General features: G+C 39.3%; 1 long non-coding RNA gene across 4 annotated transcripts in view; it reads left to right on the top strand.

The window, feature by feature from the left end:
• The window catches only part of LOC104102502 (uncharacterized), a 106182-nt gene that overhangs the window by 17657 nt on the left and 61648 nt on the right, over window positions 1-26877 (top strand). For 2 of the 4 annotated variants that reach the window (XR_011412372.1, XR_011412375.1), the window contains 2 exons: window positions 2803-2870; window positions 11180-11421. This is a non-coding gene — a long non-coding RNA (uncharacterized lncRNA). Of the gene's footprint in view, window positions 1-2802; window positions 2871-7589; window positions 8737-9740; window positions 9809-11179; window positions 11422-26877 lie in introns of those variants that run through there. The other 2 variants (XR_011412373.1, XR_011412374.1) reach the window with 2 other exon arrangements.

The raw sequence follows: 26877 nt of genomic DNA, 5'->3' as shown, positions 1-26877 counted from the left end.
CTTTGAGTGTGCTTTCTCCATGAATTGCCTACAAGGGATCCTTAAATGGACAGGGAGAGGAGTATAACACACAGACATTAATTGGATATAGAGGAGGCTGGCTAGAAGTACTGAAGAAAGAAGTTGCAGGGCTTTTGTCATTGCAACCTTGGAAGCACTAGTATATCGTATCTGGAAAGCAAGAAACAATGCTTATTGGGATCTCAAACTACCACAACCTGAACTTGTGATTGAATAAATATGACAAGAGTGCAAACTGTGAAGGAACATGTTCTTGAGCATGAAGTAGAGTAACAAGTAAAGAGACTGGTTAAACAACATACTTAAGTAGAATTGGATGATTTTCTCTTATAGGGGCCATAGTTCACATTACATGTTTCTAGTAGATAGATAAATGTGTAAATTTATATATAGAAAGTAGATATAGGGGGTAGATATTCTTAAAAGAAGATTGTACGTGGTCGAAGAAATTGTTATTGTTCGTAGAGATTAATAAAAAAATTCTTCACCCAAAAAAACAATGTTTTTCAAGGAACCAATTTTGTTCACTTCTATTCCTTCCATCTCTATTTTTAAATATATCAACTTGATGCAATACATTTATTTAATTAATTTTTTAGACAAAATACTTTCAAACTATTTCATATAATCTTACTATCATTACGTTGTTGTGTTTGTTTGGTGAAAATAGTATGGGCTAACCAGTTTTCGGATTGGTAATAAAAGAATAGCAGTGTTTGCAAAGTCATTGAAAAATAGCCACTATTTTATGCGGAGATAAAATCTGGACAAAAATACCCTAGCTGAAACACAAAAAGTTCCAGCATAATATGCTGGATTTTGGAGCTCTTGCGTATAAGTTTCCAACATATTATATTGAAACTCCAGCACATTGTGCTAGAATCTCATATGTAAAAAAAATAACATGTTATGTTGAATTTCTTCGAATTTTGAGGGTGTTTTTGTTCATATTTTATCTTTACGTAAATAATTGGCTAAATTTCGATTACTTTTGAAAGGGTGACTATTTTTTAATTACCAGTTGTAAATCAAGTTATTTCTAATTTTTTCCCGTTTGTTTGGGATAAGGGAATGGGTCCGAGATCACCAAGCCCGGCTCAGGCCCATCCCAAGCATCGCCAAAGGTCAAAGTAGAAATTTTTCTAATCTTCACAATAGCATGTCAAGATTGTTCTTTACATGGGGTATTCATAACAGATAATGAAATGGCAACAAAAGTCAAAAAGTAATTCCTGAAAATCATGTACATCAACTCATCTCCAAGCCTTTCCAATTGCATGTGAAGATGTACATCCAACACTTACATCATTGCTTATCGAAACGCATTCCATGGAAGTAATAAATATTTCGCAAAATAATTGCAATGACCCGATCGGTCATTTTGAGTATTTTCGCTCTGTTTTCTCTCTATTTGATGCTTTACATATGTGTATTTATGGTTACGTGACTTGCCGGGTGGTTGATTTATTTTCGGGGAAGTTTGGGAGTAAATTGGGACACTTAGTCTCAAGGTTGGGTGCTTAAGTTGTTAGGGTTGGTCAGAGTTTGAGTTTTATGTAGACGACCCCGAAATAGTATTTTGATTATTCCTATAGATTCGTATGATGATTTTGGACTTAGGCGTATGATTGAATTTGGATTTAGAGGTTCGTAGGTGAATTTGGTGCTTTTTGGCTTAAGTTGGTAAGTAGAACGTTTGGAAGGTTCATACGTTTGACCGAAAGTTGACTTTGTTAATATCAGGTTCGGATTGTGGTCCTGAGAGTTATAATAAGCCAGTTGTGTCATATGGGATTTGTATGCAAAATATATGTCATTCCGAGTTGATTTGATGATTCGACATGAGTTTTAGAAGTTGAAAGTTCATTAGGCTTCAATTGTGGTGCGATTCGTGGTTTTGATGTTATCATGTGGGAATTGAGGCCTCGAGTAGGTCCGTGTTATATTTTGGAACTTGTTGGTATGTTCGGAGGGGGACCCGAGGGGATCGGGTGTGTTTCGGATTGGTTTCGACTTATTTTGGATTGTGTTGCATTGCTGGAGTTTTGCTGAGTCTAATGCTTTCGCATCTGCGGATACTAGTCACAGATGCGACGTCGCAGATGCAGCCATGAGGGCACAGATACGAGAAAGGGATGGAGGAGTTGTGTCCGCAGATGCGAAACTCTTGACGCAGAAGCGTGACCACACCAGTGATGAGAGACTACATAAGCGGGTGCGCATATGCGAGCTTGAGGCCGCAGAAGCGGGAGGTTGAAACTTAAGTGGGGACCATAAATATGGGCCTTTAACCGTATAAGTGGAGCCGCAGATGCGGCAAATTGTCCGCAAATGCGGAATCACTGGGCAACTTATTATATTTCGAGAGTGGTTTCATTTTTCACTCTTTGGAGTTGTGGAGCTCGATTGGAGGCAATATTTGGGAGACTTTTCAATACAATTGAAGAGGTAAGTTCAGTTTACTTAATTTTGATGTTAAATATTGATTACACATGGATTATTACACCTAATTTATGTAAATTAAAGGTGGGATTTGGGATTTTTTGGACTATGATTTTGAAAAGTGAGAATTGATGATTCGAGGGTCGATTTGAGTTTGGAAATGGATGAAACGTATATATTTGGACTCGTATAAGAATGGGTGGTCGAAATTTATGAATTTTGTCGGGTTTTGGGATGCGGGCCTGGGGTTGACTTTGCTAATTGATTCAAGATCATAGCTTTATTATTTGGGCTTATTTTCTATGACTATTATTGATGATATTAAGTTGTTTTGGCTAGATTCGAGTCGTTCGAAGGTCGATTCGCATGGGAAGGGCTTCTTGGAGTATTGATTCCCATGTTTTAAGGTAAGTAACATATCTAAACTTATATTTGAGGACAATTATCCCTGAGAACTATGATATTTGCGTGCACCGGGGTATTTATAATTCAGGTTGTTCTTAGGCTATTATATGTCTTGTTTTGCTATCATGGTTCTTTGATATCATGCTTTCTTCATTTGTATGACTACATGAGTTGTTATTCATGCTAGAAATCATGTCTAGTCTATCTACTTAATTGTTTGAGTAATGATAGGGCTATTTTGCCATATTGATCTATTTGCCTTAAGCGTAGTCATACTGTTCAGTCATGATAGTCATATTCGCATGTTATATCACTGTCTTTGTGCACTTTTGATATGATGTCTCACATGTTATTGGTGTCCTTGTACGTGACACGAGTGTTAAATTGAATTTGTGGCACATTTGTGATATTTCGTGTTGTATAATTGGATTATGTTGTCGTGAGATATTGGCATATGGAGACTTGAGTAGATTGATGACTAATGTGGGCCATAGAGCCGTGGTGATTGATAGTGAGGCGAAGCTTGCATCAAGGCTCTGTATTGGGCTGAGTGTTATTGGTATTGAGGTGACGCATACACCAGGCCCCACGTTGGGCTAAGTGGTACTGTTTAGGGGCGACGCGTGTACCAGGTCCCATGCTGGGCTATGTAATATTGATTATTGATTAGTGCTTGAGCAATGATCCGCCCTTCTAGAGTCTGGTATTCACAGTGAGTGCAAGCACATAGATATATATGTGTTTTGGTGAGGGACATTGGTGCCAGTCACCCGTAAAATGCTGAGTGTGGTTGTTTATGTGATTGTGAGTGGCATTTGTGCCATACACCGTGAGCATGCTGAGTGTGAGTATAGTTGATGGCTTCACTATGATGTTTTTGACTTGACATGTATATTTGGAGATGCGTTTTCCTTATGCTAGCTGGTAAATGAAATGTCTTATCTGTATTTGAAAGTTTGGAAAATCGCAGTTTTCTTGATGAACTCTCATTTTTGAAATTTCGGTGAAAGATTGGGCTTTGACTGTTATACTTGGAAAGCATGTCTAATGTTCCGTATTTGTGAACGAGTTGATCATGATATCTTTTTAGTTGTTTTCATTTTTTTACTGTCATCATTATATTATGTATTTTTATTCATTATTGGTGTTGGACACTGACCTTCTTCCGAGTTCGTCACTGCTTTCAGTCTGAGGTGAAGTTTGTTACTTATTGCGTACATAGGGTCGGTTGTACTCATACTATACTTCTGCATCTTGCATGAATATTTTGGTGTTGATATTGCGGTATATGGTGAGAGTTGGCATTGAAGATGTACCTACTTTCTGGACATAGCTACCACTTGTCCTTGGTAGTTTTAGATTCGTATTCTGTTTATGTATATTCTAAACAGATGTTGACTTATTTTCATATCAGCCTTGTACCGATCCTTGGGATGTTATATGGAAAGTTTAGCTATTTCATTTGTTTTTTATTTATGATATTCAATAGAATCGTGTAACTGTTATTTGGCTTACCTAGCGGGTTGGGTTAGGTGCCATCACGACTAGGTGGAATTTGAATTGTGACAAGTTGGTATCAGAGCACTAGGTTGCCTAGGTTCTGCGAGTCATGACCAAGTGTCTAGTAGAGTCTTAAAGATCAGTATGATGACGTCCATACTTATCTTCGAGAGCCTACATGGCATGTAGGGAAATTTCCCATCTTTCTTTCCTTATCGTGCGACATTGATTCAGCTTGAAGGGTATCTCTTTTAATTTCTTCCATCCGCTCGTATGTTATGTTGAGCACTCAATATCATCTGTGCATCGACGACTTGTGATATCATGGATGAGGTGTGAGATGTGTTCTTTGTGTTGAGGAGATAGGCCAGTCTGGAGGACTTGAGGCCAGGTTCAGACTACAGCTTGGGCTCGGTGATTTTAGTTGTGTGAGTATGCGCTTTTAGACTTATATGCCCGATAGTGTCCCTAGGAGTGAGACTGATGGCTCCGTGAGTGGTTGGATAGTTATATGATGAGTATTATATGGTTGTAGAATGTGCTTAGATGGTTTAGGTATGACGAGAAGAATTTTGCTTGGGATGCGAAAAGGTTATGGATGCTTGATTCCTATCTGGATGTGCCACATCGTTTCGAGATATGGATTTATTAGTGGATGGTTCAGTTGCTCATTTGTGAAATTAAGTAGATTTTTATGTCTTGTTGATGAGTTCAGGCTCAGGATTTAGTGATTGCTTAATGGTTGTGACCATGATAGGGCATAGAGAAATTCTAGTTTGAGGCTAAGCAGGTAGGTTATCTCCTGCGGGTTGTTCTAAGGTTATGTAATCCCTATGATGTTTATGTGAAGAGTTTATGTTCTACCAGTAGGGTGTGTGTGCTACACTTAGAGTTAAGATTGCTAAGGGAGTTCACACAACTGTCATGATGATGGATATGCGCTTAGCAGATGATTTGAGGTATCTTATGATTAGGGCTACATGAGTTCATGAAGGATTTAATTGAATTATAGTGCGAGGTCATGGAATTTAAGGAGTACGGGTATTGTGGGTTATTAGATATGGTGTTCTATTTCGAGCCAAGTGCGGATTGCATGGTCATGTGTTATATTAGTTTGTGTCTGAGGCATATTTGAGGATCGGTTTTGACTTGAAGAGGGTGATTTCGAGGATGGCCTAAGCAAAGGAATTGCTGGATGCATGATGTGTTATACTTTATAGGCATATTTGAATCTTGGAATGATTCGTGTTTGTTATTCGTGGTGAATGTAGTGTGCATGGAGTAGGGATTCACTCGGTTGCTTATAATGTAGGGGTTACTTCTTTCAGTGTTTGTGTTCTAATGGGGAACAAGTCACTCGGCTCATTTGGGCGGTGGATTGGAGCTTAGAGCGGAGTGGATGACTCTAAAAAAGATTCTAATGAGATCAAGATTCATTTGTGGTATTTGAGGATTCCCCGAAATTGTATATGGCTAAGATCTGAGATTGCATTGGATGGTGCTGAGACTTGCGGTGTTTATGTATCATTGTTAATTCTCCATTTTAGTATTAGAGAGGTTGAAGAAATAGCTTCAATTTCACAGAAGGTCTCTTCAGAGTAGGTATCTCGGTTGCAGTACTATTAGGTGCTTAAGAGGGAATAAAATGGCTTATGGACCTTAAGACGATGTGGTTTCATGCTAGGATCACTTGTGGTGAGCTTGGGGGTTAAGGATCATTGTGTAATGGCGAGGAGAAGTGTTACCTTGAAGTCAAGTTGAGAGGGACTCGAAGAAATATGTCAGCTCGGTAGAGGTTTGGATCATCATAGTAATAGAAGTGATCAGTTCCTTTGGTGGTGAGACTCTATAGGTGTTTTGTAGAAAATACTCTTGGGTTTGGCGACCTGCGTGACTTCGTTGAGTTAGAGGGATTTAGTTCTGATGTCTTGGTTTTGTGATAATGGGTTCGAAGAGTTCTCGGTAATTTTGACCACGTCTTGGGACATATGTTTTCGACAGACATGAGGAGTATGTTGCATGTTGTGATTTTCTCTAGGATAGGGGTCAAGTAGAAGGTTTTTGGCTGATGGAATATGTATTCTACTTGTGGTTCAAGGTTTATAATGGGGTTTTCGTGTTTTCATACGATGGCATGATAGATGCGGAGCGACGTATGGGAATGAGGTTTGCATGTACAAGGTTGCAGTTCCGTTCGAAGGGAAAGTCATGAGTTCTAGACAGAATGGACGATTTCAGATGCTTAGAAGAATGTTGGCACTATCTGGTATCACCTGAGAAGGGTGCATATTTCAGAAGGCGCACTATGTTTTGACTTGCGGATTCTTGCTGCTATTATGGTAATCGCCTGGTTGATCGACTGTTGATGTTCAAATTTTGCTTCATGGAGCGAAAGATTCATGGGAGTTTTTCTCGTGAGATGATTGTGTATGAGGAACATGTTAGTTATTTGAGTGGTGGAGTTGGGTTCGGATGTGGAGATTCTTGTATTTTTGGGATTTAAAGAGTGGGAGTTCTTAGAGGTAGATTGTTCCTTGATTGTGGACGGTGAAGATATGTTAAGAGTTTGACGGCTAATTGTATGTGTTATGGTTAGGTTACTATGGACTTTGTGAAGGTTATTTACCTGATTGTAGATGATCAAAGTTGATTTGGGGGCCCATTGTTAGGCCTACTGAGAATGTGTATTTTAGATCGGGTTTGTTTACTCCGCACAACTAGTGTTGAGAGGTGTGCCATCAGCTAGAGTTGATCTTATTTGTGTTCTTATATGTTCCATGTGTTACTCTCCTAAGCTACGATGGGTTGTGAGACTGTTGACTATTTGCACATGACGCGGTTTTGTTTGGTCTTTGTGGCAAAATTCGAGCGAGACGGTTCTTGAGGTGTTGAATGATGGATTACGCCTTTGTTATGGTATTCATGTTTGTGATATATTGTGTTATACGTTTCTCCAAAGTTATGGTCATGCACTTCGCGTGCTTGTTTTTGATATGCATATGGTTGTTGATTGTGGGCATCATGGCTCTAGGTATTACATGTGGATCGATGTATGGATTGGGTCACACATGCAGCTGAGTTATGTTGGGATATGGTCCTTCGTTCTTATTTCGTGTGTTTTATTTCTTCTCTGTGAGATGGGTTCATAGCATTGTGCTTTGTGGTGGTATCTGTTGAGCTTGTCCGATAGTTCTCTCATTTTATTCTCTTTCCATCATTAGGTACATTCGAGTTGTTGCTTGTTTGGTGCACGCATTGCACAGTATGTGACTTGAGGTGGTGCTGGTTTGGCGTGTCAGTCGAGCAGCTTGTACCAGATGAGATGGGGTTATTGGACCTGGAATGAATGTTATCGGATTTGATTAAGGTGAGTTGGGAGAATAATGTCATTAGTCAACTTAGATTTTGGCAATAGTTCTTATCGGGCAAGAGAGCTCCACGACTTGTTGATCTGATAAGTGGTTATGAGTTTCTGTGTGTTTCATTCATCATGGGCAGTGTACGAAGGTTTAGAACAAGGTTTTATTTGATATGAGATTTATTACCGGTGCCGGTTTTGTTATTAAGTAGCTATTGTGGTCGAAAGCTATTGCTTTGAGTATCTGAGTTATGTGGTATATCATGTGATTATATTATGGGTTATGGTTATGGCTTGATAAAACTTGTTCAGACTTATACAGTGTATATATGTGAGAATAAGGTATTATAATGAATTCCGGATGTTGGAGATTGGGTTCTAAGGTTTATGGACTAAGGTTGAAGTAAGAAACTTCAATTAGGTTGTGTTGTTGGGCTTATATGGATTGAGGTGACGTGAAATCACCCATGTGTATGGTGAGTTTATACAGTGATTTGATGGCTTTAGAACGACTCTTGGCGCGTTCAAGGACAAACATATGATTAAGTGGGGGAGAATGTAACGACCCGATGTCGTTTTGAGCATTTTAGTCATGTTCCCCCTTATTTGATGCTTTACATATGTGTATTTATGATTACGTGACTTGCGGGGTGGCTGGTTTTGTTTTGGGGAAGTCTGTGAGTAAATTGGGACACTTAGTCTCAAGGTTGGGTGTTTAAGATGTTAGGGTTAGCCGAAGTTTGACTTTTGTGTAGACGACCCGAGAATGGTGTTTTGATAGTTCTAATAGATTCGTATGATGATTTTGGACTTAGGCGTATGACCGAATTTGGATTTGGAGGTTCATAGGTTGATTTGGTGCTTTTTGGCAAAAGTTGAAGGTTTGGAAAGTTCATAGGTTTGATCGGAAGTTGACTTTGTTGATATCGTGTTTGGATTGTGGTCCCAGGAGTTAGAATAGGTCCGTTGTACCATTTGGGACTTGTATGCAAAATTTGAGGTCATTCCTAGTTGATTTGATATGGTTCGACTTGAGTTTTGGAAGTTGAAAGTTCGTCAGTACATTTGGCTTGAATTGATGTGCGATTCGTGGTTATGATGTTATCTTGTGGGATTTGAGGCCTCGAGTAGGTCCGTGTTATATTTTGGGACTTGTTGGCATGTTTGGATGGGGTCCCGAGGGGCTCGAGTGTGTTTCAGATTGGTTTCGGCTTATTTTAAATTGTGTTGCATTACCGAAGGTTTGCCGAGTGTAATGCTTTCGCACCTGCGGAAGACTGGTCGCAGATGTGACGCTGCTGATGCGGCCCTGAGGGCGCAGATGCGAGAATGGGATGGAGGAGTTGTGTCTGCAGATGCGGAACTCTTAGCGCAGAAGCGTGACCGCACTTGCTATGAGAGACAGCAGAAGTTGGTGTGCAGGTACGAGCTTGAGGCCGTAGAAGCAGGAGGTTGGGACTTACGTGAGGATCGCAGATACTTGCCTTTGACCACAGAAGCAGATCTACAGATGCAGGCCTTTGACCACAGAAGCGGAGCCGCAAATGCAGCGGATTGTTCGCAAATGCGGAATCACTAGCAGTTTATTATATTTCGAGTGTTTGGTCATTTTTCATTATTTGGAGTTGTGGAGCTCGGTTGGAGGAGATTTTTGAGAGACGTTTCACTAGAATTGAAAAGGTAAGTGAAGTTTACTTAATTTTGATGTTAGATATTGATTAGTCACGGATTATTACACCTAGTTTATGTGAATTAAAGGTGAGATTTGTGGAGTTTTGGACTATGATCTTGGAAAGTGAGAATTGATGATTTGAGGGTCGATTTGAGGTTGAAATTGGATGAAACACATATATTTGGACTCATAGCGAAATGGATATTCGAATTTGTTTGAGTTTTGTCTGGTTCCCGGGGGTAAGCGCGGAGTTGACTTTACATAATTGATTCAAGATCATAACTTTATTGTTTAGGCTTGTTTTCTATGATTTTTTTGATGATATTAAGTTATTTTGGCTAGATTCGAGTTGTTCGGAGGTCGATTCGCATGGGAAGGGCTTCTTGGATTATTGATTCCCGCATTTTGAGGTAAGTAACATATCTAAACTTGAATTTGAGGGTAATTATCCCTAAGAACTATGATATTTGAGATGTGTTGGGGGTGATGCACGTGCTAGGTGACAGACGTGTGCGCGTGCACCGGGGTATTCATCATCCGAGTAGTTCTTAGGCTATTTTATGCCTTGTTTTGATATCATGTTTTCTTCATTTGTATGACTACGTGAGTTGTTATTCATTCTAGAAATTATGTCTAGGCTATCTGCTTAATTGTTTGAGACATGATAGGGCTACTTGCCTTAGCCGTAGTCATACTGTTCAGTCATGATAGTTATATTCACATATTATATCTATGTCTCTGTGCACTTTTGATATGCTGTCTCATATGTTAGTAGTGTCCTTGTACGTGACATGAGGTTTAAGCTGAATTTGTGGCACATTGTGATATTTCATGTTGTATAATTGGATTATGTTTCCGAGAGATGTTGGCATATGGAGACTTGAGCGGATTGATGAATCATGTGGGCCATAGAGACATGGTGATTGATAGTGAGGCGACGCTTGCGTCGAGGTCCCGTTTTGGGCCGAGTGTTATTGGTATTGAAGTGACGTGCATGCCATGCCCCACATTGGGCTAAGTGGTAATGTTTAAGGGCGACGCGTGCACCAGGACCTATGCTGGGCTATGTGATATTGATTATTGATTAGTGCTTGGGCAAGGATCCACCCCTCCAGAGTCTGGTATTCATAGTGAGCGCAGGCACAAATATATATATATATATATATATATATATATATATATATATATATATATATATATGTGTGTGTGTGTGTGTGTGTGTGTGTGCGCGCGCGCGCGTGCGCGCTTTGGTGAGGGGCATTTATGTCAGGCACCCGTACAGTGCTGAGTGTGGTCGTGTGTGTGATAATGAAGTACATTTGTGCCAGGCAGCATGAGCGTGCCCGAGTGTGAGTATACTTGATGGCTTCACTATGATGTTATTGACTTTCCATGTATATTTGACATATAGGCATTGAGATATATTTTTCTCATGCTAGTTGGTAAATGAAATGTCTTATTTGTTGTTGAAAGTTTGGAAAATCACAGCTTCCTCGATGAACTCTCATTTTTGAAATTTCGGTGAAAGATTGGGCTTTGACTATTATACTTGGAAAGCATATTTAATTTTTCGTATTTGTGCACGAGTTGATCATGATATCTCTTTAGTTGTTTACTTTTTTTAGTGTCATCATTATATCATGTATTGTTATTGATTATTGGTGTTGGACACTGACCTTCTTCCGAGTTCGTCACTACTTTTATCTTGAGGTTAGGTTTGTTACTTATTGAGTACATGGAGTTGGTTGTACTCATACTACACTTCTGCACCTTGCGTGCAGATTTTGGAGTTGATGCTGCTGTGTATGGCGGGAGGTGGAATTGAAGATGTACCTGCTTTCCGGACATAGCTACCACTTGTCCTTAATAGTTTTAGATTCGTATTCTGTTTATGTATATTTCAAACAGATGTTGTACTTATTTTCATATCAGCCTTGTAAATCTAAGTCTTAGAGGCTCATGATTTGTACTACCAATCTTTGGGATCTTATATGAAAAGTTTAGCTATTTCATTTATTGATTATTTATGATCTTCATTAGAATCGTGTAACTGTTGTTTGAATTACCTAGCAGGTTGAGTTAGGTGCCATCACGACTAGGTGGAATTTGGGCCGTGACAATAACATCAAACCATATGCTTACTTAATCGATTATTGCAACTTTTCTGCGGGCAACATATCAAATCGAATTGATACGTTGAGCGAGAGCAGACAACACGAACATTAATCATATATACGGGGAGGGAAACAATATTGCTGATGAATTAGCAAAGCATGTGACAACTACAATGGACTCGGAGAGAATATAATTTAGTATTTTGTATTTCTGTACCTTGTACAAGAAATAGATCCTATATATATAGTAAGATAAATATCTTATTTATAGTAAGATATTATTTTGTAAGTGTGTTTGTATGTATATATATGTATGTATATACAAGAGCAAACTCAAAGAACAGTCATAGGAATGAAGGAAGAAAATATACAAAATAATATCTTACAATAAATAATTTGGAATTTTGGTACAAATAATATCCTACCATAAATAGGTAAATCGTGCTGACACCCTTACCAAACGCAAGGTGCGATAGTGGATGTCAACTTGAGTTTGCTCAGTAAATCGTGGAATCAATTAGAACAATGAGACCTGATGTCAGTTGTTTGATTGGCAGAGGTAACATAGAACAATTTCAGGGTACCATGATGAACATGCTAGCAAACAAAATGACAATTAATCTCAGTATATTTATTTTGCTCATGAAAGACGTCATTATGAGCTTTAAAGTTCTTGGATAGTTTGAGACTTTTAGTAACTTTAGATAATGTATTATGACTTGCGTATATGGTCAGTTTTGGTTTTCGAGTGGTTCGGGATTGATTTGAAAAAATGATTCTCAATTTAGAAGCTTTAAGTTGGAAGATTTGACCAATGTTTAACTTTTGGGTAAACGGACTCGGAATCGGGATTTGATGGTCCAGATAGGTTCATATGATGATTCTGGACTTGTACGTATGTTCGGATTTGGTTTTAGAGGTTCTTAGAAGAATTCGACACTATTTGTCGAAAGTTGGCAATTTGAAGAACTTAAGAGTTCATAAGTTTGATTAAGAGTACTTTGAAGTTATTGGACACCAATTAGTGTTCCGAGACTTTGGATAGGTTTATATAATTGAGTTGAACTTGTTTGCAAAGTTTGGAAGTAATCCGAAGTGGGTAAGTATGATTCAAATACTCTTTTCAAAGAACGAAGATTTAATAACTTAGGAAAAATTCTATTTGGTTTGAGCCTCGATTCTTTGTTGTGATGTTTCCATGGGTGTTTTGAGCATTTGGATAAGTTTAGATAATATATTTGTACTTGTTAGTATGATTTGATGGGGTCCCGAGGGGCTCGATTGTGTTTTGGATCATTGATTAAGAGACTAGTTAAGTTAAGGATTTGGAATTGATCGCGGTTAATATCGGGTCAAGAAGACCTCTTTCAATATTTTGAGTGCGCGAGCAATTTTGTAGTGTATTTTATGATTGAAATGCATATATTATTTGTGTCCGGGAGATTCCAAATGAGTTTTGGTGCTAAAACGAAGATTTTGTGATTGCTGATTTTCTGGTGCAATAATTATGAAAATACCAGTTATGTCCCTGAAATTTTCAAACCTCCTTTAAAACTTCAAAACATCATATCTCCCTCATTTTATGGTCAAATTGGGTGATTCAAAAGGCTGTCTTGGGTGTAATCTCGCAAGGATTTTATTGGAATTATTAAATATGAGTTTCAGGATCATCTAGAATTTGATTCGAGCTGGGACAACTGCTGTATTTTCTTTTATTTGTTTTGAAATTTAGTCACTTTCTCTCACAAAATTTTGGAGCTCGGGATGAGAAGATATTTGAGGGGTTTTCATCTACTCCATTGGGTAAGTAAACCTAACTTGAATTTATGATTATAACATAAATCTATTATTAATTTTGGCTCTAAATCAAGGAATCTTAAAGAAGAAAAGAGGGTTTTGGCTTGAAAAATAAGAAAGTGCATATTGGCGGGGTTTTTGGAAAAACATTTCTCGAGTGGATAATTGGATTTTGAACATCGATTCATGGTTGGACATGAATCTGAATATGTTATCGAAATTTAATAGCCTCAGTTGATACCGGGTAGATCCCGAAGGGAACGTAATCAACGAGAGCGAATGAATATATGTCACCAGATGATATTGAATGAAGAATATTCCTCACTATTAAATCTCTCTAGTCTCTCGAGCTCACAAATCTCATGTCAAATAGCTCAAACAGTGATAACATGATGTGACACCAACTGATAACAAAGACTGAGATATGATATGCCAATGAATGAATATGACTGAGTATGTAAATGCAATTTAAGCAAATAACTCAATAGTAGAAATGACCTCCGTGGGTTCCAACAGGATAAGCATGTAGCCTAAACATTATTTCTAACATGAATCACAGTTCCATTACTCTAGCACGTAGAATTTTTATGGATAAAAACAAGATTAGGTAACTACACAATACCACAGAATCAACCGAGTCATAATTCACGTGGTGCACGCCCACACGCCCGTCACTTATCATGGGCGTCACCTCAACACCAAACACATAACATGTATATTCATGGGTTTATACTCTCAACACCAAGTTTAGAAGTGTTACTTACGTTGAACAAGCCAAATCCAATACTGAGCAAGCCAAACAATACTCCAAATATGCCATCCCGCGTGTACTGACCTCCGAACGACTCGAAACTAGCCAAAAGCAACTCAAATACATCAAATAATGCCTAAGGAAAAAATTCCAAATGATAAAGGTCGAATCTTTAAGAGAAAACTACTCTCTATAGCCCCTCAAAATTTTAATAGCCCATATTTTTTCCCACTTACACGAAATGGCCTTTCGGCCCAAACATATTACATCTAATAGCCCGAAATGTCTATTTTGTATATGTTTTGTATAATGATAGTCTATTTTATATATTTTTTATATAGTGACAGTCTATTTTGTATATATATTGTATAATGACAGTCTATTTAGTATATATTTTCTATAGTGACAGTCTATTTTGTATATTTTTTGTATAGTGACAGTCTATTGTATATAAATTTTACAATGACAGTCTATTTTGTATATTTTTTATATAGTGACAGTCTATTTTGTATATATGTTGTATAGTGATAGTCTATTTATTATTAATTTTGTATAGCGAGAGTCTATGTTCCATACTTCTATGCTAAGCATTGACTTTAAACACTGTTCAAACTTAAACGTGTCTCTTTCGCGTGAAATTGCTCTATATTGAACTACAACAACTATTTGTGCCGGATTTTGTCAGAAAATTCAATTTTTCGGCCATGTTAGTTCTGCTTCCTCCTCCCATCCTTCCAATCTTATTCTTTCAGCCACTTTTCAGCAATAGTGATACAACTAAGATCTGTTTTAAAGGTTTTGAACAATTTGTGTGGACATATATTTTTTCTTTGGTCGTTGAGGAGAGAGGTCGACGTCGCTCATGAAGGCATTCTGCCGCTGACGAAACAGATCTTGTGGCTAGCCACTAAACTTACTTTTGGGTTATAAAATGTATATTACAATTTTGGGCTACCGGGTGATATATGTTTGGGCCGATAGGCTATAAATAAATTTTGCTCAATCTTTAATCAAAAGCCCAAATTCAACCAAAAAGTCAAACCCGGGCCCGCACCTCGAAACCTGACAAAACTCCCAAAATCTAACAACCCATTCAATTACGAGTTCAACCATACTAGTTTCACTTGAATCCGACTCCGAAGATAGATTCATGAAATAAAATTAAAACCGAGTAGAGAACACTTACCCCGATCCATGTGGTGAAAATTTCTTCAAAAATTGCCTCAATCCGAGCCTCAAATCTCAAAATATGATAAAAGAAACAAAACCTCAAAATATATAGAATATGCCTAGCAATTTCGCATTTGCGAACAAAAGAGCCGTTTCTGTGGCGTCGCTTTTGCAACAAACCTCCGCTTTTGCATGTTTTCCGGAACTCCGCCCTTCCGCACCTGCGCAACATGACCCGCTTCTACGCAAGCGTAGGTGCGACACAAGCTGTGCTCCTGTGCACATCCCCTCTTCTGCGATCACGCCTTCCGCTTCTGCGCTACCACATATGTGGTCCACTACCTCGCTTCTGTGGAAGTCCTGCTCTAGCTTTACTTCGCTTCTGCGTTCACATGAATCGCACCTCAAATCAAACTTAGTGAACTTTGAACTTTCAATTTCCAAAACTCGCGCCGAAACATATCAAATCAACTCGGAATGAACTCAAATTTTGCACACAAGTCCCAAATGACATAACGAAGCTATTCCAAATTCCCGGAACCATAATCCAAATCTGATATCCTCAAAGACAACTCTCGCTCAAACTTATAAACTTTTCAAACCTTGAAATTTTCAACTTTCACCAATTAGCACCGAAACCTTCTAATAATATCGAAATGCAAATCCGGGCCCCGAGTCCAAAATCACCATCCGGACCAAATGGAATCATTAAAACTCCAATCCGAGGTCAAATACTAAAAAGTCAAACTTGGTCAATTCGTCCAACTTTAAAGCTTAATTCATGATATTTATTCTTCTACATCGATTCTGAATAACCCGAAAACCAAAATCGATGATTCACATAGGTCATAATGCATCATACGATGCTGTTCAAGACTTCAAATAGGTGAACGGAATGCAAATGCCCGAAACACCGGTCGAGTCGTTACTGGAAAACAATGGAAGTGTACATAGATGATATGTTGTTTAAGTCTTTGAATGCAGGTGACCATTTGAAACACCTCCAGGAAACCTTCGATATCTTAAAAAAGCACAAAATGAAGCTTAACCCCAAAAATTATGTGAGTTAGCTCCGGTAAAAATTTTGATTTCCTAGTATCACAAAGGGGGATCGAAGTCATCCCCGACATGATTAAAGCTATCGAGGATATTCCAAACTAGCTGACAAATGTGAAAGAAGTCCAAAGACTAACTGGGAGACTCCGCACTATGCAGGTTCATTTCTCGATGTTTGAAAAAATGTCATCACTTCTTCTCACTTCTGAAGAGGAAGAACAACTTCGAATGGACTCCAAAATTCCAATAGGCTCTAAAAACCCTAAAACGATATCTATCAAGCCCTCCGTTACTATCAAAACCGAAGGAAGGCAAATAGTTGCTAATATACTTAGCGGTCTCGGAGGTAGCGGTAAGTGCCGTTCTAGTCCGGGAGGACAAAGGTACACAATATCCTATCTATTGCATTAGCAAAATTTATCGGGAGTGGAAACTCATCATCTGCATCTCAAAAAACTGGCCTTAGATCTCATAGTTTCCTCTCGAAAGCTTAGGCCTTATTTCCAATGCCACCTGATAGCCGTGGTGACAACTTTTCCCCTACAGAATGTACTTCACAAACCTGAGTTGTCAGGTCGACTGGCCAAATGGGAAGTTGAAATTTGTTAATTTAATATTACATATAAGCCCAGGACTACGATCAAATCACAAGTTTTGGCCGACTTCGTGGCTGATTGTAGTCCCGGGCTACTGTCTTTGGCCACAAAGGAAGCGGTGATGGTGTCGGAAATTACATCAGGAGTTTCGACCTTGTTGACGAACGGATCCTCAACGTGAAATGGTCTGGGTTCGGGGTGGTCTTAATCATGCCCTGGGGAGAAGTTTTGAGGCAGGCCATAAAAACTGTTCCCTTGACTAATAATGAAGCTGAGTCTGAGGCTTTGATAGCAGGACTCGAATTGGCCCGGGGACTAGATTCCGAGGTCATTGAAATCAAATGTGATTCCCAATCAGTGGTAGATCAAGTATATGGAATCTTCGATACCAACGATGAGTGCATGCAGCAATATGTGGTTAAGGTTCAATCTTTGCTTGCAAGGTTCAGGGAATGGTCGATCACCCATATCCCCGAGAGAAGAAAATGCAGAAACGGATGCATTGGCCAATTTGGGATCATCCACAAAAATGAAGGGATCATATTTCGATACCGTCGTTCAGCTCATGCATTCGGTATTGGATGTGGATGATTATTATGAAGTAAATACAACTAACCTAGTCTGGGACTGGAGGAATGAGATCATCGACTACCTTGTGCCTGGCAAGCTGCCCGAAGACCCGAAGGCATCCCGAGCACTCTGCACCAAAGCAGCTCGTTACAGTTTCTAGGGAGGTTAGTTATACAGAAGGTCATTCCAAGGCCCGTTGGTCCGATGCTTAAGTTCTTCCGAGGCTAATTACATCACGAGAGAGGTTTACGAAGGAATTTTTGGTAATCATTCAGGTGCAGATTCATTGGTGTTAAAACTAGTTAGGGTAGGATACTACTGGCTCCGGATGGAACAATACGCTAAGGCATTCGTTCAGAAATGCGACAAGTGTCAACGCCATGCACCGTTAGTGCACCAACCGGCAGAATTACTGCATTCGATACTATCCCCATGGCCATTCATGAAATGGGGGATGGATATAGTCGGACCGCTGCCACCGGCTCCCGAGAAGGTAAGATTACTTTTATCTTTAACTGATTAATTTACTAAGTGGGTTGAAGCAGGTCCTTATCAGAAAATCAGCGAGTGCGGAGTGGTAAATTTCCTATGGGAAAACGTAATTTGCCAATTCGAAATACCGAAGGAGATTGCCTGCGACAACGGGGCACAGTTCATAGGCTCAAAGGTCACAAAATTCCTTGAAGACTTGAAAATTAAAAGAATCACGTCTTCGCCATACCATCCGAGCGCAAATGGACAAGAAAAATCAACCAATAAGGTGATTATTCAAAAACTCAAAAAGAGGTTGGAAGCAGCCAAAGGCAAGTGGCCCGAAGAGTTACCGGGAGTGTTGTGGGCATACCGGATGATGGCCAAATCAAGCACGGGAGAGACACATTTCTCTCTCGTATACGGTGCAGAAGCTCTGACCCCGGTGGAAGTAGGAGAACCGACCTTGCGGTACTTCTGGGCAGATAAAGAAACAAACAATGAAGCATTACTGGTCAAATTGGAGCTGCTCGACGAACGCAGGGACTTGGCGCATGTTGCTCCCATACGCACACATAACTATACGTGGTCGACAAGTAATATAGGATTGGATGTTCAGATATCGTACCCACAGGGACTTGTGATTAACTATCAACGAAATTAAACTAAGACCTTTAATCTATTCAAGCGATTTTCGAAAGTATGATTAATTAACTACAACTAATCTAGAGTAGCAAACAAAGAGATTAAAGGAACAAGGTGGCAAAATTAGACACGAATTCAATGCAAGACGATATTCTAGATCTATGAGTTAGCTAACAATACCGTTGAGTCTTCCACTTAAATTGTCTAATTAATTTATCTGGTTTATTGATTGACAAGGTTAATATTACTCGTAGCCTTCTCCCGAAGTACTACTCGCCTATTAAAGTTAACCTAACACATATATTCCTATGGAATTAGGATTAACAAGAATGCATTAATAATTACCTCATAATAACCAAGCAAGGCGATTAGGTATATCCCTATCCTAACCGCAAATCCGTTCCCGATAATCAAGTTCATAATCTCGCTCTACTCAATCTTATATTCAATCTAGAATTCCCTCTCCCAAGTTCAATCCTAGATTCGTAAATAGTATTCAATTGGTGATCAAGCAATCAAATAATTAAGCGCAATATTGAATAAATAAAATAATATGATAAAATAATAAGAACAATTCAAGCTTCAAACTACAACGTTCATGTAGCACCCAAAATTCTAGAACTAATAAACTATGAGATTAAAAGAAGAGAAGAGAAGGAAAACTAGTTAGAAGCTTCCTCCAAGCATGGTGTGTGTTCCTCCACGTAAATTCTCATTCAAAGTCTGTTAGATCCCCTCCAAATTAAGTTTAGAACCCCTTTTATACGAGTTGGGACCGTGTAGAACCGAAATAACCTTGTTCCGGACGATATAGGAAAACAAATCCCACAATGCAGGATCCAGGCCAGCGCGTCGCGCTGGCCCTAGCGCTTGAGGCAGTGAGCAATTTGCAGTTTTGCTTGCTTTCAATTCCGTTAGTTTCTTAAATTAGGTTTCCCTTTTTATTGTCCTACATTTGGGGGAACAAACACCAAAGGGTGTCCCCCATTTGTCTTTTTTGTTTTTTTTTTTTTTTTTTCCTTTCGTATTTTATTCAATTTGCTCCAAATCTCTTCATCTTCATATCGCTTTATTCCTACACAGTTAAATATAATATTAAGTATAAAGTAATATAATTAATACTCGAAAGAAGATTAAAAATACTAGAATATGAGGCAACAATGGATAAATATATGCATTTTTGGCTGACTATCAGCGAACATAAGGATGGTGGCCCAGAAATGAAGAATGGAACGGTACTATAATCGAAGGGCCAATCCCCATTATTTCAAAGTGGGAGACTTGGTTTTGAGGAAAGTGACTCAAAACACTAGGGAGCTCGATGCAGGAAAGCTGGGGCCAACATAGGAAGTCCCCTACCGAGTTTCAGCTATCACCGAAAAGAGATCATACGAACTAGAAAACCAAGACGGAGTCAAATTGCCGAGCAACTGGAACGCGACTCACCTCAAAAGGTATTACTATTGATGGGCACTGCTTGTACCGGAAGTATGTGTTGTACTCTTTTTTCCTTCGCCCAGGTTTTGTCCCAAATGGGTTTTTCTGGCAAGGTTTTTAATGAGACAACAATGGAAAGCATACTACAAAGGAAACGTCATAAACAGAGACAAGACCTTTAAATGAAAATGCATTGAAACAACAAGCCACTGCGGGATGGTTAGATAGTCTTTGGCTTGGTGCCAAATTCCTAATGGGAAGCAAAACTTGCCATCAGACCAAATACTATTCAACCGTTCACGAGTGTTCTTTCTTACAAGCCACTAGGAAGTGGTTAGATAATCTTTTGCTCAATAGAAAAGTTCCTAATGGGAAATGAAGCTTGCTATCAAAACAAAGATTATCCAACAATTCACTAGTGTTCTTCCTCAAAGGAGAAAGACATCCAGTATTCCAATTTGCCTTCTTCGCATTTGAACACTGGAGGGGATAGCATGAGAATACGGCAACCTTCTTGCCACGAAAATCGTGACTACGAGACCCGAATACAAAAATGTCTCATCAGGATCGGGGACTGCACAACTAACCCCGTAGAAATAAGTTGTACAAATTAGCCACACAAAATGACAATTTCTTTTCTTTCAGTAAACATATACTTATGTACTTTTGAAGATAGAAGGAATAAAATAAAGTCCTTTTATTTTTTATCTTATTTCTTGACCAAACGATGAATTGATTTTATCACTTGAAAGTTAATCAAGTACTTCAAATATTATTGTCGGAATGAACAAGAAACACCCTCTTCAAGAGCACCACAAACATAAGAGGGCCCTCTCTTATGAAACCCTCATGGTTAAAGGTTGGTTCCGGAAGAGTTTATGCCCGGAACCCAAATGCTATCGGGGAAAAATGCACCCAAAGCCCTGCATAATTCGATGCAAAAATAATAAACTTTGCGCAATGCTTAAATAAAAAGCACTTTTATTTATCAAATGTGCCAAGCAGAACAAGTACAAAAATACAAAAGGAAAATAACATACGAAAAGAAAGCAAAACGTTAAACTACGTCGCCACTAGAACTCGGGGGAAGAGAAACATAAGCGCCCCAAGGATAAGTAAGAGGATATACCATCAGCTCAGGATCTTGGCCTTCATCGTTATTATCTTCAAGTTCCTCCTCGGTTCCTGAGAACTCGAAACCAAAACCAGAAGAGTCAGTTGCAATAGGCTGAGCTGGGAGGCATCCTCGAGCAGTTAACTCTAGCGCTCGGGCCTTGGCGATCTCGTCGTCAATATCAATGATGACCTCTTTGGCCTCTTCCAAGGTTTTCCTCCACATATTATACATAGAATGTGTTTTTTGATGATGAGGGAATCCGCTCGGTGCTGAAGTTCTGATTTAAGCCTATCAACCTCGGTTAGAAGGCCATCCCGCTCGGATCTCATGGCACTGAGGCTAAGATCAAGATAACTTATAGTAGTTATATGAACCTTATTATATTGCATGATCTTCTTATACCTATCTTCTATCTGGGCACACTTCTCTTCGGTAGCAGCAGCCTCTGCAGTCATGGAATTCAAGGTTGCCTCCAAGTTATTCACTCGCTCAACAGAGTCAGTCTCGCGCTCGGCAGTAGCAAGCACAATATCTTGAACTTCAGACTACTTAGCCTTAGCTTCTTGGAATTGAACATGTAATTGAGAATCTTCTTGGCTAGGGGCCACTACCACCTGCTCGCTAATCTGCAGGAAGTCCTCGAGTTCACTCGCTTCGGTGGCCTTCACTTCTAATACTGGGAGGTGCGCGACGAGTTGGTCCCTTGCATCCAACAGTTGATTCCGCTCGGACTTGAGCCCTTATTTATCGAGGATTAATTTCTGAAGTCCCTCGGAAGCAAGGTAGTTGGCCTGCGATGAAAAAACCCAAGTTAGAAACCCTGTCATAACAAGTCAAGAAGAAACAAACAGTAAATGGAACAAATACAATACCGCTGTTGCATTGTGCATGGTATTTTTTTATCATACACTCCTCCGAAAAAGAGTGTATTTTCTTCTTATCTTTCTCTGAAGCCAGTGGCTTCAGATAATTGGCGAGTTTCACCAGCCGGAACAGCAGATGGAACTCCGTGGATACCAAAAGGGAGACATTCCTCCTCCCCTGGGGACCTACAGAAGGGGGCGAGTAGTTGTGCTCGAAATTCCTGTGGTCAGGGGACTGTGGAGGAGGGACATCCTTCTCTCGGGCGTCTGCGGCCGGTGGGGGAGATGTAGCAGTTGCTGGTGATGAAGGTATGACCGGTGTAGAAGGAAATGAAGCTGATGGTGTTACAGGTTATGAAGCAGCTGCGGCAGAGGCAATGTTGTTTGTGGGTTACTCTCCAACCGAGGAAGGCAAAGGCCCGATACTCAGCCTCATATTATCAGGAGCAGCATCTGGGACCAGAAAAAGAGAGTTTGAATTCTCCATTAAGTCAAATTATCCTTAGAGAGCTCGGGTATCATCCTCAGTTGGGGTTCTAAGCTCTTCAGATTAAGCATTTTGTTAAGCTGATGAAGATCGTTGTCTCCTTTGAAGGTAAGCCTCTTCATCACTGGCTTCCCAATCATCGTCAATAACCACAATGGCTATGGCTCATTCAGGAGCGGCTTTCTTCACTTTCTTATTTTTATCCTTGACCGAGGAAGAACGCCGCCTTTTTGGTTGCTTGTTCTCTGGACGGGGACTCTGAAAAGAAGCACCTACACCAGACGCAGACTCGAGGGAACCTATTCGGGCGAGAACCTCCTGCAACAACCTCGTAGCCTCTGTGGGATCGACCAAAACATTTTTCTCAGGGGCAGAGATAGAACCCTGAGGGATACCTGAATCAAACAAAAAGGAAGGGTTATCCAGATTTCTTGTGTACAAAGATGAAATGAAGGCAGAATCAGTTCTACAAGTTAGTTTATCATGGTTTTTGGCCCTCCATCCGTATTTGGGGGGAAATTCCTTCCACCGGTGGGTATTGGGCGTAGTGATGTCCAGAATCTTTTGAACCCACCGATCCAAGCCTTCAACCCTTGAGGTGTCTACCGAGTTGCTGAAATAATGAATGAAGAAAGATTAACAATGACATGAAACAACCTATATTTTTGGAGAAAAAGATAAGTTGTAAACTTATGTGGACGAGTCCAGGATTCGTTGAAAGACAGAGTTATAGCCAGGATGATGTCCCTGGTGGCAATAATGACAAATCACTCCATCCACCCACGGTCGTTGTCGTCATCCATGTTGGTGAGCAAAGCATGGTAGCCACACTTTCTGATATTTATTACTCCCCCACGAAAAACCTTGGGGGAGTAGAGGTTCATCATATGAGCCAAGGTAAGGTCCTCCTTCGTTTCCTGGCACAGTCGCCATATACAGGCCACCATTCGCCACACCAAAGGGCCCACCTATGCCAAACAGACCTGGTACCGATGGCACAGTTCCAAAATCGCGGGGACAAGTCTCCGCCCAAAGAAAACGCACCCAAAGTGAAGGGTTACATGTAAATGTACATGAAGCGCTTCTTAGTGAAGGTTACTCACTCCACCAGATCGGGAGCAATGATGTTTAAGTCCCGACAATCATAGTCCTCCTTCATAGCAGGAATGCTGGAAGGGAGAATAGAAGAAGGGAATTTGCCAATGGCCCAAGTACGAGGGTTTGAAGTAGGGAACTTCTCTTCGAAGTCCTTGGATGTATTGAGATGTTTGGGGATGATGGTGCTCACCATAGGAGGATCAACATCGACTTCTTTGTCTTTGCTCCTCTTCGGGCCCCCACCAAAGAGAAGTCCGAAGTTCTTGGAAGAGTTAGTGAAAGAAGCCATAATCAGCAGAAGATGATAGGGTTGTTTTGCAGAAGATTAAAGAAAAATGAAAGCAGAAAAGAGTTGAATGAAAAGAAGTTGGGAGAGTTTTGTGAAACTTTTAAGTGTAAAATAAGTAGAATGAGGTGTATAAGTAAAGAAATAGGAAGCTAAAATTGTGGCCATGATTACCACTAGAACCGGCAGAAATATTGCTAAATCATGAAGTAACACGTATTCAGGGTATTAAATGCGAGGAGACGTGCGTCTTATCAAGCGTTAGAAACTTTTCAGAAGGGTTCAAAACATTTCCCGCCAAGAAAGAAATCTTCACCAACTTCCCGGTGGCACAAAGATATGCCACCAAAAAGAAGGGGGACTATCTATATAGTATAAAATCAGTTTATATTAAATGCTCGAATAATCGCGTGACACGTGGAACCGGAGGCCGATGAAAGATGAAGCGAGTGGAAAGTAAGACCGAGGACAACAACCTCAGTTGACACCGGGTAGATCCCGAAGGGAACGTAATCAACGAGAGTGAATGAATATTTGTCCCCAGATGATATTTAATGAAGAATATTCCTCAATATTAAATAACACGGCTATTGCAGAGAATTTTGGCATTCATGGTCTGCCGTTATATATTGATCAATGACTCCCATTATTGTCATTTAAGAGGGGCTTGATCCTAGGATCTTGTTCCCTAGGTATAGCTATAAATAATGGCTTCAACAACCATTATAACACACCAAATATCTAACAAACTTATGGTACACATTATTCAAAGCTATATAATACTTTATTTTCTGTCTAACATTATTTTTATTGCTGCCTTCGGAAACCTTGCTCCCGGAACCAAGCTATCTATTATTAAATCTCTATTTCAATGTTAAGTCCTGCATTTTATTTAATTTATTTATCATTTTGGGATCAAATCGATTCGCTTGTCTATAAACCACACTATAAATTCAACGGTACTGTTTTACGTAAACACTTACCAAACAAACATTCAAAAGGGGGGAGATTCGAAGTATTAAAGTAGGAAGATGGTTAATAACATAAATAGAGATATTCTTCACCCTAAATGTTTTTAGGACAAGAGGCAGAAAGAAGAAGAGCAACATAATCAAGAATGTGACGATAGTTGTGTTCAGTTTTCCCTTTTTTCCTGAGAAATGTAAGGACAAGAATGCTGAATAATAGTTCGCTGACTAAGGTGTTAGTATTACTGTGTTCAAAATCAGAAAATCAGAGAAGCAAACAAACGTTAGTTCAATAAACAAAACATACAATAATTCCGAACCCACAAGTTGCTTGTGTGTCCTTAAGAAATTTAATCCCCTGACTGTTGCCCAAGGTTTTGGATTAATTCCTCTTAGGATAGAACGGAATAACTATTATGTGATAGCGGCACTACAAATCACAGAACATCAGCGAACTCAACAAACGAAGCAAATCACAATTGACACTTATATTTATTTAGAAAATAATGCAACAATGTAGAAAAAATGGGAGAAGATTTTAGATTTTTCATGTATGAAAACTGAGGCCAAGCTTCTAAATTTATAGGCAATGAAAGGATAAGATGAAGAGGTTCAATCCAAGAGGTGCCTCTTCCATTTCCCATTCACACCCTTTAGAAATAACCCAACAATCCCCCACATGAATAAGGAATGACCATATTTAAAAAACATGCATAAAAGTTGAGTGATTCGCAAGTAAGGATTAATCATATCTGGATAAATAGATTTTTCTTTGAACTTTCCGTAGTGAACTTATGTCGGATATACTCGGTCAATCGGTAGATTTGATATCTTTGAACCGTCTAACTTTGTTGTATACCTAGACAACCATAAGTCACACAATCAACCCTTAACTGTCTTTGGTTCTCATTGTTGTATTCGTTTCAGCCATGAACACTGCCTGGTTTCATAAGTGCACAGAGAATTGGCCTTACAGAACTCTCCTTGAAGCGACTAACACTTTACACTTACATAGGTGATTTCTAAATGTGTTATTCCGTAGATACACTATTTGATATACCCCGTATCAAACTTAGAAACCATTAAAAAGCCTTAACACTTTATCCTTGTTACTGAACATTGTCTCATCACGATAATGGACAAAAAGGAAATTATATTTGACAATGTTGAACCGTCATTAATGACTTTGTTTGAGCTCCTTGAACCTAGATCTTGGGATCTCCAGTCTTCTAGGTAGAGTTATCGCCACAATGACTTGTCCTCGGCCATAGTCCCATTCCCCTCGATGAACTTTCAACTACCTCTCTAGTTAAGCATTTCATAAGTGGATCCGACACATTATCTCTTGACTTTACGTAGTCAATTATGATAATTCCCCTAGAGAGTAGTTGCCTAACGATTGTATTTCTTCGTCGTTTTTGACAAGATTTTTCGTTATACATAATGCTCCCAACCCTTCCTATTGTTGCTTGACCATCACAATGTATGCATATAGGTGCCATTTTGGACTAGGATAGAATTTCTTCAAAAAATTTCGGAGCCATTCAACTTCTTCACCGGCCTTGTTTAAGGCTATAAACTCAGCCTTCATTGTAAAGTGGAAATATACGTTTGTTTGGACAATTTTCAAGACACTGCTCCTCCACTGATTGTAAAAATATATCCACTTGTGGATTTAGTTTAGGTTGATCCGGTGATTCAATTTGCATCACTATACCCCTCAATACCCGCAAGATACTTATTATAGTGCAATGCATAGTCATGGATATATTTCAAATATTCCAAACTCATTTTATTGTTATGACAGTTCAATGCGAACTTCCTTATGTTGTAGACTAAAACGTCTCGACTTTCTATTGCATATCAAATTATTGACTACACTTAATGTAACAATAACAATAGCTGTAATGATTGGCATCAGTTGTGGCCAGAACCTTTTAATATATAACACATTTCGTAATCACTCTGCCATTTTCAAGCATTTGTATGCTATTTATTCATACGTCTATATGATATGCAAATTATAGCACCTTCATTCATGAAACAAATCCAA

The sequence above is a fragment of the Nicotiana tomentosiformis genome, chromosome 11 (genome assembly GCF_000390325.3).
Source record: "Nicotiana tomentosiformis chromosome 11, ASM39032v3, whole genome shotgun sequence".
NCBI lineage: Eukaryota > Viridiplantae > Streptophyta > Magnoliopsida > Solanales > Solanaceae > Nicotiana > Nicotiana tomentosiformis.
The sequence above is the reverse complement of the archived record's forward strand: the minus strand, read 5'-3'. Positions and strand labels throughout refer to the sequence as shown.